This window comes from Heterodontus francisci, chromosome 38 (assembly GCF_036365525.1).
Source record: "Heterodontus francisci isolate sHetFra1 chromosome 38, sHetFra1.hap1, whole genome shotgun sequence".
Taxonomy (NCBI): domain Eukaryota; kingdom Metazoa; phylum Chordata; class Chondrichthyes; order Heterodontiformes; family Heterodontidae; genus Heterodontus; species Heterodontus francisci.
The window spans coordinates 18892794-18911004 of NC_090408.1; the positions used below are offsets into that span (position 1 = coordinate 18892794).

The 18211-nt window shown below is 41.5% G+C and overlaps 1 long non-coding RNA gene across 1 annotated transcript; it reads right to left on the reverse strand.

Moving 5' to 3' along the window:
• Positions 1–2071: 2071 nt before the first annotated feature.
• On the reverse strand, positions 2072–17127 carry LOC137352324 (uncharacterized). Its single transcript, XR_010969676.1, has 3 exons — positions 17021–17127; positions 14495–14659; positions 2072–3435 (listed from the first exon to the last, which is right to left on the reverse strand). It is a non-coding gene; the product is annotated as an uncharacterized lncRNA (long non-coding RNA).
• Positions 17128–18211: the final 1084 nt, after the last annotated feature.

The following is an 18211-nucleotide window of genomic DNA, read 5'->3' on the forward strand; positions in this document are numbered from 1 at the left end:
ATATAGTTTGATCTGAGAACAGAAAGTGCCTGAAATATTCAGCAGGCCTGGCAGCATCTGTGTAGAGAACATCTCATTTCAGAGTTTCAGCATCCGCAGTATTTTGCTCTTATGCTGTTTGATTTGTTGAGGATTATTTGATATGGTTGGTCTTCTGGAAGGTAAATGTTATTAAAGTATCACATTGATATTATGAAGGCATAACATCAGCATAAACAATACAACGGGGCCATGCTGATAACTGACAGTGGGTATTTGGAAGAGGCTTCCATTTAGTATTTGCACAGTTTAGACATTTCCATTGCCATCTGATACCACCAGCATTGGCATTTAATAATTGATTATAGTTAATGCTTCATTATACCAGACAGATCATTGTTTGAAGTGCCACAATTGGGTGATCAATTAAAAATCAATTGATGAAGCCGTTCTGTTACTTTTTTTTGCCAATTGCTCTTTAGTCTTCCTTTGTTTCTGAAAGAAGAATTTAGTGGTTGTTAACCAGTTCACCAGATTTGGAAGTACAATAAAAAATGATAGTGGAAATTGGGTTGGAGCCATCCTGGGTGCATTAATTAAAAGTGCAGGACAGTAAGTGTGAAGAGCTATTTTTGCATGCCTTAATTTGCTATTCACAGCAAGGTAAGGCAACCACCGGAACATCAAGTGTGATCATGCAAACTAAACTGCAGAGCACTAAATGAGGCATTTAATCTTCGGTAATGAGTAAAGTGTTAGGTACGCAGCAGTAACAGAAAACAAAACTTTAAAAATCTAAGATGTGAGCTGTGTTTCAGACAGCTTAATGCTTTCTGCAAACCACTACAGAGGTTAAATAGACAATTCTGGCATTAAAAAGTCATACTCCTTTACCAAATGTGCAATTGTCTAAACAATGCCTAAATAAAATAGGATTGAAATAGACTGCAGCAAGCATCTTGAAGAAAGAAAATAAATATTTGCATCTACATTTATATAGTGCCTTTCATGTCTTGAGGATGTTCCATGATTCTTCGCAGACAATGAAATACTTTTTTGAAGTGCAATCACTACTATTATGTAGGCAAATTTGTGGAATGCAAGATCTGTGGGCAGCACAGTGGTGCAATGGTTAGCACTACAGCCTCACAGCTCCAGCGTCCCGGATTTGATTCTGGGTACTGCCTGTGTGGAGTTTGCAAGTTCTCCCTGTGACCGCATGGGTTTCTGTTGGGTGCTCTGGTTTCCTCCCACAGCCAAAGACTTGCAGGTTGATAGGTAAATTGGCCATTGTAAATTGCCCCTAGTATAGGTGGTAGGAGAATTGTGGGGATGTGGTAGGGAATATGGGGTTAATATAGGATTAGTATAAATGGGTTGTTGTTGGTCAGCACAGACTTGGTGGGCCGAAGGGCCTGTTTCAGTGCTGTATCACTCTATGACCCCAACGATCACTGGCTTAATTCCAGTGGTGGTGGGAAGAGGCCCTTAAGTGGCTACTGATTGGCCACCTATGGGTCTCAGTTGGCCTTGGGGGGGTGGGGGGTGTTGGTGGGAAGGCTGTTCGACCTTTCCTGCCCCTGACTTAATTGGAGTGTGACAGGAAGGTGATGGGCCGTCCCTCCCAGCCTGTCTTCCAGGGGCCCATTAAATTCTGCCCTAAGTGTCAGCTTAGATCATGTGTTCACATCTATAGTGAAGCTTGAGCCCACAATCTTCTGACCTAGAGGTGCTACACTGAGCTATGTGGATGCCAGTGGGAAAATGGTCCTTACAAAAAGGATTACAGAAACATAGAAAACTTATGGAACTGAAGAATGCCATTTGGCCCATCATTTCTGGGTTGATCATGAAGCAAGGGGAAAGATGACAGTTTAACATTAGAACATTTTGTCAGCAGAAAGAGAAGGAACCATATCAATTTACCTGGCTTGTGAGGAGAAGAGGACATCCCCTGTTCATTAGCCTGGTAGATAACATTAATTGATATTATATCACAGCATTCATGATTTACCACAGGTATGCTATGCAAATATGATATGGATTCAGAAAATACAAAATGGAGCATAGGAAAACATAAAATTCTGCTTTATTTCTAACTTTTCTTCAGTTAACATAGATGTCAACATGTTACATTAATGCTTTTTTGTAAAAGAAACCCTCCTACGAAGATGTTGAGTCATAATCATTAATCACACTTCTGTATCTGCACCGCATTTTGCCCAGGTTCAGTGTCCTGTTAATTGCATTCTCTGTTCAAACTCAAACTCTCTGTGAACTTTTAAGTTGCAACTTAAATTTATGCTCCACGTGTGGTCTGAAATGCTTGTCTAGGCAATTTTAAAACCAGAAATGATGTTGGTGGTGTTGCATGATCTTGAGACCTGTTTGTCACCTTAATTTCTAAGTGTAAAAGTGACTCGTGTTTTCTTTGTGGATTGTGAAAGTGAGTAGTATAATCACATTAAAAACTTAGTATTATTATCTGTATAAAAATGTAAGTGATTGTGGAAAGTATAAAACGTGCATTGCAACTAAGTAATGGGTTTGCTGCATCAATTGATTATTTTTCATATCCCACTATGCACCTTAATAATCAGTGTAACCCTTTTTGCTGCTGACAACATGCTTCACTCAATGGCACAGAAAAACACAATATTTAAACATACGAATTATTTGAAACACAGAAGAAAGCCATTCAGCCCAATGTGCTCGTGCCAATACTAGCTCTTCAATTGGAGATGTCAACTCTAATTCTATTTCCTTTCTGTTTCTTTCATAGGAACATAGGAGCAATAGACATTTGTAATAAAGCATTATTGGATGAGCAGTCAGGCTTTGGATTGTTTAAGGGATCGGTTCTTTTCCCAGGAACAGAGGTAGTTGTGAACGGTAGATATTCTGCATGAGGGCTTGTTACTAGTGGAGTACCATAAGAATCAGTATTCGGGCTGTTGTTCTTTATTATCTATTTCAACAATATGAATGAAGGCATCAGGAGAATCATGCTCATGTTCATGGATGACATGAAAATACAACTGGGTGTAGAACCTTCAATGAAAACAAAGATTGTGGGTGGATCTAGATGTGATGGGAAAATTGGCCCATGTCTTTTAGTTTGCTTTTAATATGGGCAAAGGTAGCATGGCACACTGGGATAAAGACAATTCCAAGCATGTGCAGGGTTGCATGTTCAAGGCTGCTGAATGTCAGATGGATCTGGTGGTTATAATGTAGGACTATGGGGAAATAGCAGGGGAGTGGGACTACTAAGGAGCTCTTTCAAAGAATTGGCACAAGCACAATAGGTTGAATGACCTCCTTCTGTGTTGCATGATTCTATGATCTTATGAAAACAAGAAATATTATCCTTTCTTTGTATAATGGTTGGTCAGGCCACATCTCAAATATTGTGTCCAGCTTTGGTCCCCTCACATGGTAGGATGTACAGAGGTCCTGAAATGGGTTCAAAGGAGAGACATTAGATTGATACCTTGTTTAAGGACCTTTAGTTACCAGGATAGTCTAAGAGAACTGAAGCTTTTTATTTTGGAAAGGTGTAAATTTCAATGAGACATGACTGAGCATTTCAAAAGAAATTGACTTGGTCCAAGTGGATTGAGTATTTGAGCTTGATGGGTAAGGCAGGACCCGTGGACATAAGTGTAAGTTACAAAAACATAGAACTAGGAGGTGCTTCTTCTCACAGAGAGTCTTTGATATCTGGAATAAGTTTCCACTGTGTGCAGTCAGTTTGTATTCTTCACGAGAATTCAAAAGGGAACTGGCCAAGTTCCTGAGAATGACTAACATATCTACATGTAGGCGGTTATTGGGGATTCTATCATCCAGTCACCATGTTCTTCTGGAGTTGCTTCATCACCTTCAGAAGTCAGAGATGAATTTTGCAGTTCTTACCTAAATTGGCCTAAGTTTTTTTTAATAGTTTTTTTTCCTTTCCCAAGACATTGCATGGTTTTGTGTGTGTGAGTGTGTGTGTTTGTTTATGGCAGGCAGTGGTGGGAAGAATGAGTGTGATAATGGGCTGAATTTTGTTGTCCTGCCCCTGGGAGTGGCGATGGGCACTGATCCTCGTGGGACCCACTTGGCCGCGCCACCGCGATTACGCGACAGGTGGCCACTTAACATGTTGACGGCGGCCGCCCCCCCCCACAGTCAGGTGGAGGGGGTGGCACCTGATGCAGGTACAGGTGCTGGCACCATTTTTAAAAGGCTGCCAGCCTGCAAACAGTTCAACATAATGCAGAGTTTATCATTCCACCCCCCCCCCCAACCCATACACTAAATCATGCAGAGTTGACCCCTTCCCCACCTTGGTGGCGCCAGCTTCTCATGGACGGGAAAGTGAAGGCACGTGAGTGCTGCATGACGAGCTCAAGATTGGGAACTGAAGGTAAGATTGCAGCGAATTACATTTAAATTTATGCAGAGAGGTAGTTTAAATATTTAAACCCGGGTCCCGTCACAGAGCAATGGGGGTGCCGCCATGGATCTTCCCTTGGGGAAGATCGGGCCCAGCAATCCTGGCGTTGGGCTCCCTGGCGGCCGTTGCCACTCCGATTCTCCAGCACCCGCCCCCGACCCGCCATGAAACCCAATGCTGGGTTGAGAACAAAATCCATCCCAATATGTAACATTCACACCATATCAGAATGAAACAGACTCAATGGACAGCTGGTTTTTTTAATCTTCTTAATTGTTTGCTCATATCTCTATGTTTTAATAATGCTGTGTATAAGACAATCTCCTAAGAACAAAGAACAAAGAACAGTACAGCACAGGAACAGGCCATTCGGCCCTCCAAGCCTGCGCCGATCTTGATGCCTGCCGAAACTAACACCTTCTGCACTTCTGGGGCCCATATCCCTCTATTCCCTTCCTATTCAAATATTTGTCAAGATGTCTCTTAAACGTCGCTATCGTATCTGCTTCCTCCACCTCCCCTGGCAGCAAGTTCCAGGCACTCACCACCCTCTGTGTAAAAAAACTTGCCTCGCACATCCCCTCTCAACTTTGCCCCTCTCACCTTAAACCTATGTCCCTTGGTAACTGACTCTTCCACCCTGGGAAAAAGCTTCTGACTATCCACTCTGTCCATGCCGCTCATAACTTTGTTAACCTCTATCATGTCGCCCCTCCACCTCCGTCGTTCCAGTGAAAACAATCCGAGTTTTTCCAACCTCTCCTCATAGCTAATGCCCTCCAGACCAGGCAACATCCTGGTAAACCTCCTCTGTACCCTCTCCACAGCCTCCACGTCCTTCTGGTAGTGTGGCGACCAGAATTGCACGCAATATTCTAAGTGTGGCCTAACTAAGGTTCTGTACAGCTGCAACATGACTTGCCAATTTTTATACTCTATGCCCCGACCGATGAAGGCAAGCATGCCGAATGCCTTCTTGACTACCTTATCCACCTGCGTTGCCACTTTCAGTGACCTGTGGACCTGTACACCCAGATCTCTTTGCCTGTCAATACTCCTAAGGGTTCTGCCATTTACTATATACCTCCCACCTGCATTAGACCTTCCAAAATGCATTACCTCACATTTGTCCTAACTGTGCCCTTTTGTAAGTTTACCCTCATGGCCTTTATTGTTCTATGACAGTCTCCTTGTTCCCTATTTGCAAACCAGCAGGAACACTCTTTTGTGGTTTTCCCTCTAAAAACATGTTTGCAAACTTCTATTAGATCAATCTTTAATCTTCCAGTGAAAAAGCCCATTATTTGAAACTTTCTTTATAACTATAATCTTTCATTCCTCGTATCATTCTAGTGAACCTTTGCTTTATGTTATCCATGGCTCCAGAATCCTTCATATAATCGTATACCTATAGTTGTGTGGAATACTCTGTGGTCTAAGTAATATCTTGAACAAATTTAAATCACATTGTCTCTAATCGCCAGGTATTATCACAGACAACAGTAAGAATGTCCATCTCTGATCATATTCCTCATTGGCATGTGATCTTGTCTGGCTTTCTATGGTACATTACATTACTTCACGGCATATTATTGCCAAGGTATCCTAGACTGACTTTCTGAGGTAAAAGATGATTATGTATCTTCTGATCTTCTGGAGTATAATATAACAATTGCGAATACAAACCAATAAAACCAACCTGTGAAATAAAACACATTCAAAGAAAGAATGTCACAATAACCATCTATAATAACCTGAAAGCTGGAGTTGGTTTAACCTCAACAACTATTATAATGTTTAATATAGAGCCAACATTTCTGACCATCTAACATATCTGTTTTCTACAGCTTCTTTCTCTTTCCAAGGACTAAGCATTCTCTGGTGCAAGATAGATTATTAATTTAAACAGAACCCAATTCATCGGCGACCTCATAAGAGGTTTGAACAAACTCCAAGAGGGAGGGAGGACAGATTGGAAGATTCCAATCTGTGTCGGGGAAACAGTGCCCTGTTTCTTGTCAGTGTTTCAAATTACCTGCAGAAAAGTCAGGAACATGTGACTCTAGTCCTGAAAAGAAAACACAAGAGGACTGAACCTAACCTATCAAAGCAGTGAAGAAATCCGAACAGATGCCAATGCTAGATCAAAGAGACTCCACAAATAAACTGGAGGATAAGTGGGAGCGTTGGGAGTTTCTCTGTACTCCCTCAAGCTGCATTAGTTTGCTGAGTTCTTGGAATTTCCAAATCAGGAGGGCTCCACTCACCATTTTATTTCATTGTTTTAAACCTGTGTTTTTTTTCAACTCTGTGTTTGAAGACATTCTGCCATTTTAAAAGCAACAGCTTTAATAGCACCTACGAATATTTTACAGCAGCTTCCACATTTTGATCAGATTTTTGAGGATAATTTTAATTAATAGACAAATCCAGGCAGCACAGATTTAGCTTCAGATACGTTCATCCTCTGGGAGCTTCAGATAAAAATGATCTATTCATACAATATATAATTTCAAAATGTTATTAGTCTAATTAGGTATTAACACACATTTAGAGACAAGCAATACTTTTATTTACTTCAGTTTTTTTGTGGGACATTTAATATGTATTTAATTAGTGCCTGTGTTTTTGGATCCATTAAAAATATATCATAAAACTAAATCTTCCAGGGAAAATACGGCTGACATCAACTGTCAGATACAACAATACAAAGAGAAAGTGCAGAGATCCCTGTTGCTCTTTCAGATATTTGATTTTAACCAGTTTAACCTATTGCTAACTAGTTTATTTAACTAGCTGTAAGGATTCCATGCACTGACCAAGTAGTATGTCTGGACCCAGGTGAAAAAGTTAGCCAGTATAGACCACTGATCAACTCCCCCTGATCTACCGATCTTACCAATTAGGCATGGGTTGATTTTGTGCCGAATAGGCAATACCTAGCCCGGAAGGCATCAATGATGCACAAAGTAAGAGCACAAACCAGGTTGGTTTACTTTATAAGGTTCTCCAAACTTGTCAGTATCACTCTGAAACTAAGTTAATTTGCTGAATTGCACTGAGAATTTTTGGATGGAAATTCTATATATTGATAGCAGATAAGAGACAGGGAATGTGTGATTAAAGTTATAAGCCTGGAAATTGCTGTTATATTGGAGAGTTACTGTGACATCATTTCGAAAAGCTGCATTGCATCAAAGCAAAATAGCCTTTCTCAAACCATAATATAAAAGCAAAATACTGCAGATGCTGGAAATCTGAAATAAAAACAAGAAATGCTGGAAATACTCAGCAGGTCTGGCAGCATCTGTGGAGAGAGAAGCAGAGTTAATGTTTCAGGTCTGTGACCCTTCATCAGAACTTTCTCAAACCAAGCTGTCCTGTACAGTTCCTCAAATACCATCTCCCACATTTCACTGGACTCTTTTGTTATAAATAATTACTAATAAATAATTACTAGTGATTAATGAGTGCAATCGTCAAATCAAGTGTGGTGCACTTATTTTACCCATTGTGTATGAGTGCTGTGATGTGATTTCCCTGTTGTTTTTGATGTGTAACACTATGCCTAATGCTCATCCTAAGTGATTCTCTTAGTGGCTGCTGGGTTTCACTGACAGCCTATTGGAAAGCTGGCAGCCTTCATCGTCCCTGAGGTGTGATTGTGGTAGCCCTGCATTTGAATAAACTGTCTCCAGTTATCATGTGGATGCTCCGTCCTGTTAGCTTTCTGCCACATCTACCGATATGTAGAATGATAGAATCATGGCAGGGTTACAGCACAGTAGGAGCTCCTTCAGCCCATTGAGTCCAAGCCAGCAATCTGCAAGAGCAATTCAGTTGGTCCCACTCCCCTGCCCTTTCCCCATAACCCTGCACATTTTTTTCTGTTCAGATGCTTATCCAGTTCCCTTCTGAAAGCCACAATTGAATCTGCTTCCACCACACTCTCAGGCAGTGCATTCTGGGTCCTAACCATGCACTGCGTAAAGAAATATTTTCTCATGTCTCCATTGGTTCTTTTGCCAATCATCTTAAGTTTGTGTTCACTGGTTTTCAACCCTTCCACCAAAGGGAACAGTTTCTCTCTATCTACTCTGTCTATACCCATCATGATTCTGAACACCTCTATCAAATCTCCTTTCAACCTTCTCTTCTGTCAGGAGAACAACCCCAGCTTCTCCAATCTATCCACGTAACTGAAGTCCTTCATCCCTGAAACCATTCGTAAATCTTTTCTGTACCTTCTGTAAAGCCTTCACATCCTTCCTGAAGTGCAGTGCCCAGAATTGGACACAATACACCCATTGAGACCAAACTACAGTTTTATAAAGATTCATCATAATTTCCTTACTTTTGTACTCTATATCCTGATTTATAAAGCCCAGGATCCCATATGTCTTTTTAACCACTTTCTCAACCTGCTCTGCCACAATGATTTGTGCCAGGTCTCTCTGTTCCTGCACCTCCTTTAGAATTGTACCCTTTAGTTTATATTGCCTCTCCGTTTTCTTCCTACCAAGGTGTAACACTTCACATTTCTCTGCATTAACTTTCATCTGCCACATGTCTGCCCATTCCACCAGCCTGTCTATGTCCTCTTGAAGTCTATCACTATCCTCCTCACAGTTCGCAATATTTCCAAGTTTTGTGTCATCTGTAAATTTTGAAATTGTGCCCTATAGACCCAAGTCTTAGTCATGAATCTGTAACAAGAAAAGCAGTGGTCCTAGTATCAACCCCTGGGGAACACCACTGGATACCTTCCTCCAGTCCGAAAAGCAAATTTTTACCACAATCCTGTCACTCAGCCAACTTTGTATCCATGCTGCCACTGTCCCTATTATTCCATGGCTCTCAACTTTGCTGACAGGTCTATTATGTGACACTTTATCAACACCTTTTGGAAGTCCACATACTGCATTACCTCATCAACCCTCTCTGTTATCTCAACAAAAAAAACTCAATCAAGTTAGATAAACACAATTTCTGTTTCACAAATGCGTGCTGGCTTTCCTTTAATAATCCACTCTTGTCCAAGTGACTGTTAATTTCCCCCCGGATTGTTGTTTCAAAAAGTTTTCCCTCCACCGAGGCTAAACTGGCCTGTAGTTGCTGGATTTATCCTTGCAACCTTTTTTGAACACCTCTGGCACCACCCCTGTATCTAAGGAGGATTCTAAGATTATGGCCAGTGCCTCTGCATCCTTGGACACATCCCATCTGATCCTGGTGCCGGATCAACTTTAAGTATAGCTAGCCTTTCTAATACCTCCTTTTTATCAAATTTTATCCCATTCACTATCTCAATTGCCTCCTCCTTCACTATGACTTTGGCAGCATCTTTTTGTCGGTAAAGACAGTTGCAAAGTACTTATTTAGTACCTAGTAGCTCAGCCATGCCCTCTGCCTCCATACATAAAGATCCCCTTTTGGGTCGCTAATCAGCCCTACCCCTCCTCTTACTACCCTTTTACTATTTATATGCCTATTTTAATCAGAAATTGTTGATGAGTTGCATGTTGCCTTAAAAGGCAGTCACCCAATCTGTGTCACCTCCAGGTCTGCCCATGTTGCTGGGCACTCTCTTTACATGTTCACTGATCTATGTAAGGTCTGTGAATCCATGCCTCAGTGTTGGCTTTGTGGGATCTGCAAGAATCTAACCAAGACTGCATGTTCAAGGTGCCTCCACAGATGCATTTGTGAACCATGCCCACACTCTATGCCCTGTGTTACTGCGGGCTCCACTGTAGATGCCACAGGAGCTGTCATGCAGTCAATGGCAGATTGAAGTGTAAGTAAACTTTCATCCATGACTAGCTAGATCCAGGTAGAGGATTCCCAGTATTCTTCTCTCGCTATGTGGAGGTACACATTTTATGCAACAACTGAAAACAGTAAAGTCATGAGTTATACAACATCAACCGCAAAAACCCAAAATAAAGCCCAGCTAAACTCTATTAATAGCTCTGCAACTACCTGGAGATTTGTCTTGTTTCAAACCATAAAAGACCATAGCTCTGAATGACTGGTTTTGGAAGCATCTGAGGTGGGTGTAAAGTTTTGGCTCTTAAACTGAGGACAGGATTTTGGCCCCAATATGGGGTCAGGAATGGAGATAGGCAGGTGTGGAATTTCCTGATGCCAGCTGTCCTGCCAGTTCCTCGCCACAGTCCTGACTCCCGCCCATTTTCCTGGAGGCCAGATCAGGCGAGGAACATTTACCCGCCTGCAAGTGGCATGTGTTTGTTAAGTCAATTAAAAGGCCAAATGAGGCCATTGATCAGAGGCTGACTGGAATTTTCCAGTTGGCCTGCGGGCCCCTATGGCGTCAAGAGCATGGCACCTGCCTGGAGGCGGCAGGCCGGGGGATTGGGGGGGGGTGGGGACAGTGCTCCTGGATCACTTTGAGGCACCCCCCCCCCCCAACCCCCCATAATACTACCTGGTCACAGCTGCGGCCACAGATGACTATGTAGAGGAGTTTGGCAGCTGTGGTCATTTTTAATTTCAAATATGCTAAAAGTGCTGAGAGGACACCTCAAGATGGAGGCAGACTGCAGCTCCTTCAGTGCTGGAGGGCCTCCTATTGGCCCTCCAGTTTTGAGAGCCCGCACGCCGTCATTAATTGGATGGAGAGCATGCCCTCTGGCCACTAATTGGCAAATCCAGCAAAAATCCATGTCGAGTTAATGCTTCCAACACAGTACAGGTTCGGAACTCGCACTTGATCCCGACTAAGGAGTCCTGACCCAAAACTGAAAATCCTGCTGAGGGTCTCCATCCCATTGGATCTTACATTATAAATAGACATGGGACTGGTGTGGTGGTGTCACCTGCCAGAATGCCTTCTAGTCCTGCCTCTTGTGTCAAGATGCACGCGTACAATACTTTTCTGGAGTGAAAGTGGAATTTACCAGATTGCTTTTCAGGCAGGTCTCATGGCCTAGAACAGACAAAGAAAGCAGAGTTGGCCCTGTGAACTGTGCCATCCTATAAAGGAGTCAATTCAAAGTCTCTGCTCAAGTCCTCAGTCAAAGCTGCTGCCATTGTCTCAAAGTGGTTGTTCACTGGCACATGTTCTGGAGCCCTTTATGTCCATGAGTGAACCAGCTGTGCCAATTCTGATGTGGGCGACAATATGAAAATTGCCTAACCTGAAAAATCCAGTGGGGTTAGACATGTTTCTCTCGGGTGGATCCTAACTCCTGCTCCACCATTATTGTTGCGATGGAGCAGCATTGTGAGATCTTGGGATCTGTAATGTTTCTCGATGGGGCTTTGGGAGCTAGCTAGCCTGTGACTACTTTTAACATGTGATTACTACTTACTACGTTTGCTTACTATTGATTATGCATAACCATCTATATGCATATATATATATATATATATATATATATATATGGAATTTACATTGTTTGTCTCGGGTGTCAATGCTACTTCAAACATGTATGAGGCACTTTATCCAGGTGGATTTCTTAACAGGATGCAAAGTTCACCCAGGTGCTAAAAACAGTTAATATTGATTAAATTCTAAAAAAAGATCAATTTAATCATTTCAGCTTGTTGGCTCACCAGGAGGTAAATCACTTGTTGTCGACATTTCAGCCACGGTGATTGAAAATGGTGTTTATTGACACCTCCATTCTCATCGTCCACCTGACAGAGGGGCAAATATTGCAGCCTTTGACTAGTTCACCTGTTCCTTTTTTTGCTGTATTGCTGCACTAGCAGAGTCAGACAGAGGAACTCATGAATCTCTCTTTTTCTTCAAAGATGCAAGTTATCTAGAACCTTATAGAGAATGGAAAAGTGTTCTTGACTTTTATCATTTTGCAATATATTTTCTAAGGTAAGTGAATGATTGTGATGAAGCTATCGTTTTTTTAACTTTTGCTTCTGTTTAATTTTACTGCTTAATAAACCTCACTTCTAGTTTGTAGCCTAAGATATACACAGTCTGTTGGAGTGACAAGAGTAATGAGGTGGTAGCCAAAGACCCCTCTAAATTTTGTTTGTACTGGGCAGGCTAGAAACTCCTTGAAGCACTACTTTTTGTCCATGGATAATTTACATTTTAAAAGTCATTTCTTACATTATGCTGGAAATTTCTTCCGAGCAATTGACAACGTTGTGAGTGGCCAATTTGTTTCAATGTACGGTACATTCCAGATTGCTGTACTGCCATATATGCGTGCATCTTAAAGGGAAAATTGGTGGTAGCTGAGGTGTCAGTGGCAGCCTCTTGGAATTGAAGTGGTACCGTGCCTCTTTGTGCTTGGTCATGAGATAACCCTAAAACCAGCTGTGCCATGCCTGCGCTGCAGTGGGTGCCTGGTTCTTCCCACATACTGTTATAATTTATATAATTTAAGATGAGGGGTTGGAAGTAAGGATATAGTATCATACTCAGAAACCTTGCTACTGCAGAGCGTATGAACATAGGAACATAGGAAATAGGAGCAGGAATAGGCCATTCAGCCCATCAGGCCTGCTCTGCCATTCAAGCAGATCATCACTGATCATTTACCTCTGCGCCATTTTCCCCCCTATCCCTTGATGTCATCAGTATCCAGAAATCTTTCGATTTCTGTCTTGAACTTGCTCAATGATTGAGCTTCCACAGCCCTCTGGGGTAGAGAATTCCACAGATTCACCACCCTCTGAGTGAAGAAATTCCTCCTCATCTCAGTCTTAAATGGCCTACCCCTTATTCTGAGAATCTGTCCCCTATCTCAGCCAGAGGAATCATCCTATCTGTGCAGTGATCTATATGGAAAAACATGTCAACTTATATAATTAGCCCAAGCTGAAGAGCAGCTGACAACTCAGAAAGGCCTTTAATGTAAAGAGATGACATATGAGAACAAGTAATTACACTGAAAGTGCAGTGGGATATGGGCTCGTAACTTAAGTTATAGGTCTGCCCTGCATTTCTTCATTCATATTGGTGGAAGTAAACCATAAATACATGAAGGCCTGAGGGGATCCAATTTCTAAAGTCCTAAGATTTATTTTCTAGGAGATCCTGCCTACTCAGAAAAAAAAAATAGCTTTTTGATACATTATTTGGTGTATGCCAATATCTTGGAGTTGAACATGGAAATTATACTCTATTTTATCTAAACAAGAAAGGGTACTTCCTCAGTTTTGTTGAAAACTACTCTCTAATTGCCATTTGGGAATTAATTATTTCACTTTATATTTCAAATCTTCTTTATCCCAGCAGTAGCAGATAATATATTACTAGGAAAAAAAAGAATCAATTAAATTTCTTTTCTAAAAAAAAAAGCCCCACAGGAAAGAGGGAATTTAAACTTAGTGTTACCGACTATTGGATGATTCCTGTCACATTTGTAGGTAGCAAGTTAAAAGTTGTATACACTTCTTCTTCCAAATGCTGTCCCATTCCAAACATGAACTGGTGGTGCAAATTTAAGTGGCTTGGAGAGATGCTCCCATAAAGATAACTGAATTTTTACAGCAAAATGTTGCACTCGTATATGCTTAGACTTTGCAAATTATAGATTACTAAGCTAAACAAATAGGAAATAGTGACATCTGGGTTCGCAACAGACCAACCAATCATTTTCCAAAAAACAACCTGAAAAGTCATTCTAATCACACCCCTTCCTCAAGCTTATCACCCTCTCCAATCTTCTCCCAATTTACAGATTTACTTGACTCCTTCTGAACACTGTATTCTCACCCAATGCCGCAAAAGCACTTTCTCTCATTGTGCAGTCCCCCACTTCCAGTTTGTGGTGAGGCTTATCTCCCTCTCCATCCCCAATGCAAGTGGAAATGCTTCTCTGTCTCCCATCAATTCAAGTTGCTACTCTTTACCCCCCCATTCCCCAGTTCAAGTTGGCAACCTTTTCTCCATTCAACACACACAACCAATTAAAATGGCCTTCTTCTCCCTCCTCCCTACTTCAGGATGACACTCCATCCCCAACCCCCTGCTCATGTTGACCGCCTCCCTTCCCTCTCCCCTCTCATTCATGTTGGCGTGCTCCTTCCTCCTCCCTATTCATGTTGACAGTCTCCTTTTGTAAAAACACTTACCTTTTTGGGCTTCTTCTTGCTCGGTTGGCATGGCAGGAAAATCACAATGGCTTCTCCTGCCCAAGCCACTGGCTAAAATAGCAGTCGGGACCCAACGACGTCATCGGCACCCGATCTGCACATTTATAGAAGGACCTTGTGGCTCCTCACAGGCGTTCTTCCTGCCTGCGCAAAAAACAGGTTAAAATCCTTGCCTGCAGGAATGATATGGGATGTCAGTGGGTGAGTCGAAGGGGGGATTTTAACTGCCCTCCCATCCAGGTTATGCTGGACATGCAGGGTTAAAAGCACTCCCCTAACAGTTAGTTTTGGGTTGCGGGGTGTTGGGGGGGGAGGTGGGGATAGAGTGGGGGGTGGTAGAGTGGGTGGGGGGTTGATTTGTGCAGTACTTCATATTTTTACATATGTGTTATGACCATATTATTTTCACTGGTGCCAAATATTAATATGGGGGGACTATGACCATTAAAGGATGGAAATTGCAGTTGTCAATTCTTTCAAATAATATGAGCATAAGAAAAAATAAGGCTAGCAGATAACAATACAAGCTTTTTAAGCTTTGTCTCTTAATTTTTCACCTCAATTTCCATAGAATGTAGCCCAGCAAATTGCTGTTAGTTATATGCATTCTAAGTGCACAAGTAATATACAACTGATTGATTGTTATCCATTCGTTATTTACTTTATGGGCAAGAAAAAAGAAGGGCTTAATTGGCTGAACAACGTTTTAAAACTCCAATTAACAGAGCTGAATTGAGCCTCCAACTTTCTTCCTTGTTTTTTGATTATTTTGTTCGAAGACTACTACCGTGCAGTCAAGAGAATCAGAGACAGCAATTAAAAATAAAAGCATCTACACACCAGCAGTAATGGTTAACTGGAACATGAGAATTTATCAGGTTCTTAATGTCACAGGGTCACTTCATATGAAAACATTCTGCTTCATGTGCTCAAGTCCATAATACATATACATTCTCTCAATCTATTATTGTTAAAAAATGACAAAATTGCCCCTCTTAACTTTTAATTTAGTTTAATTTCTGTTATTACAGCTGCACGTTAATGCCATAACATTTTGATAATTTGGCCTAATAACTAACTTCACCTTTCAGATTATGTAATCATGCAGCATTCCATTAATGATGTTTCTGAAAAAAAATGCACGTAAACATGTACAAAAATGCATAATTAAGTTGAAAAATTACCGTGTGTGTTACAGCTAATGAACCATTCTAAAATTCCTCTCAGAACTGAACTCGTTTAATATGCATTAATATATAGTCCGGTATTCATGTTTTTTTGGTTTGTGAAGGAATTCTTAAGAATCAATTAAAAAGACAAACATGCAAATTTTCACATGCCTGTCTTCCAGCTCACATCACATAATGAAACCTGCACTGAGGTAATACTATGAGGAAGTTGGTAAGGTCCAGCAAGAGACATTGTAAAGAGCAACTGAACTGTTTCAGCCCACACAACAGTTTCAGGAAGCCTTGTTATGGTGCACATGTTTAAGGAGGAATGGGGCGAGAAGTACAGGACAGCAAGGACATCAGAGAAGTCCAGAGCAGAATGAGCAGTATGTTCAAATGATGCCTTCACAGTTTGTTTGGCCAGCACTGAGCATAGAAACATAGAAATATAATAGGCCATTCAACCTCTGGAGCCTGCTCCACCATTCAATTTGATCATGCTGATCTGTACCTCAACTCCATTTACCCATCTTAGTTCCGTACCTAATAAAAATCTAGTGATTTCAGTCTTGAAATATCCAATTGTCTCCAGCATCCTCTGGAGTAGAGAGTTCCAGATGTCTACTATCCTTGGATCAACCCTCAATCTTTTATACTCTAGGGATTACAAGCCAAGAGCATGGCCTACACTTGATCCTGGAGTATGTTAGTGGCACTCTGCATACTATGCAACATAGCCCTTGAAAAAGGCATACACCGCTTTGTGGAAGCAAAACGCTTTGGCACTGGAGGAGCTGCCAGCTTTTTTTGGGCACTGGGCAAAAGATTACTCTGACAGGCAAGCCCTTACTCCAGCCAAACTTGTATTGTAGGATGCCTTGGTTGAACAATAAACCTCATACTGCTGATAAGCAGCTTGATAAGATGCCTTGCACTCTCCTGATCTGTCTGACCGATGGGTCAATACCACTTTCAGACATCGCATATCTCATCTACAAATAATAAATCAGGTTTGTTTCGAAAAAAATTAGCAGAAGTAAAAGTCAAATAACAGCAGATAGATAAATTACAGTGGCTCAATTGACTTCTAAAATCTGTTTCAAGACAAGAAAAGTCTAGAAACTTCAATTATTCTCGTACCTTGAAAGACTTGCCAGTGAGGTAAAAGTTACATATAAAATCAGATATTCACTAAGTGTCTCCATGCACCCAGCACATCAACTGCCTGGTAACTAGATATGCACAAACTAAAAAACTGCGAAATCGAGTCCCAATTTTAGATCTACATTGCTTAAAAAGCCAAATGGGAACAAAGGAAGATCAAAAAGCATACCTTCCCAATGGAGAAAGCTGTCAAAAACAGTCAACATGACAGGATTTCCTGGCACAATGTTTTCACCTGTGAGGCAATGCAATTCTCGTTATAGACTGCCATTAGATTTCTCTTAATGGTGGGCTGGCAATCCCATACAGTTAGATCTGTCTCCTTGCAGCCAGCTCATAAATATTAAGTGATTCTGTCATGTGTGTATACTTGGCAACTAAAACTTGTTAGGCAGTACATAGAGACAGAGACGATTCCTCTGCCCTTTGAAGTGACATTAACACGTAAAGTATCTTTCAAATACACACAAACACAGCTGGCCAACTACCAAAACGCCATAAATATAAAATGTCTAGAGTCAAATTTTTATGATTAGAAACAAGACTGATTTCCAATCCCTCACAAGAAGTCTTGGCACAGGAGAAGGAGGCAGAGAATGATGGTGATGAGCTAGCTGAAGCTCAGCATTCAGTGCAAGAGAAGGCATGAGTAAAGCAGGCTCTAAATGTATCCTCGAAGCCTTTTATATTTCACTAGAATTTTTGTAATAAATAATCACTCATTGTGTGATTAACTTCCAAACCATACATTTTCACAGTAAATAATAACTGACAAGGATACTTCATAGAGAATAAACAGTGAGGTTGTAGCATTTGTTCAACCTAAGTGCAGCTGTCATGCGCTAGACAGTTGCACAATGTTCAGTACCATTCGCGACTCCTGAGATACTGAAGCAGTCCGTGTCCATATGCAGCAAGACCTGGAAAACGTTCAGGCTTGGGCTGATAAGTGGCAAGTTACATCCGTGCCACACAAGTGCCAGGCAATGACCATCTCCAACAAGAGAGAATCCCCCTTGCCATTTAATGGTATTACCATCGCTGAAACCCCCACTATCAACATCTTGGGGGTTACCATTGACCAGAAACTGAACTGGACCAGCCATATAAATACTGTGGCTACAAGAGCAGGTCAGAGGCTAGGAATTCGGTGGCGAGTGACTCACTGCCTGACTCCCCAAAGCCTGTCCACCATCTACAAGGCACAAGTCAGGAATGTGATGGAATACTCTCCACTTTCCTGGATGGGTGCAGCTCCAGCAACACTCAAGAAGCTGGACACCATCCAGGACAAAGCAGCCTGCTTGATTGGCACCCTATCCACCATCTTCAACATTCACTCCCTCCATAGTGGCAGCAG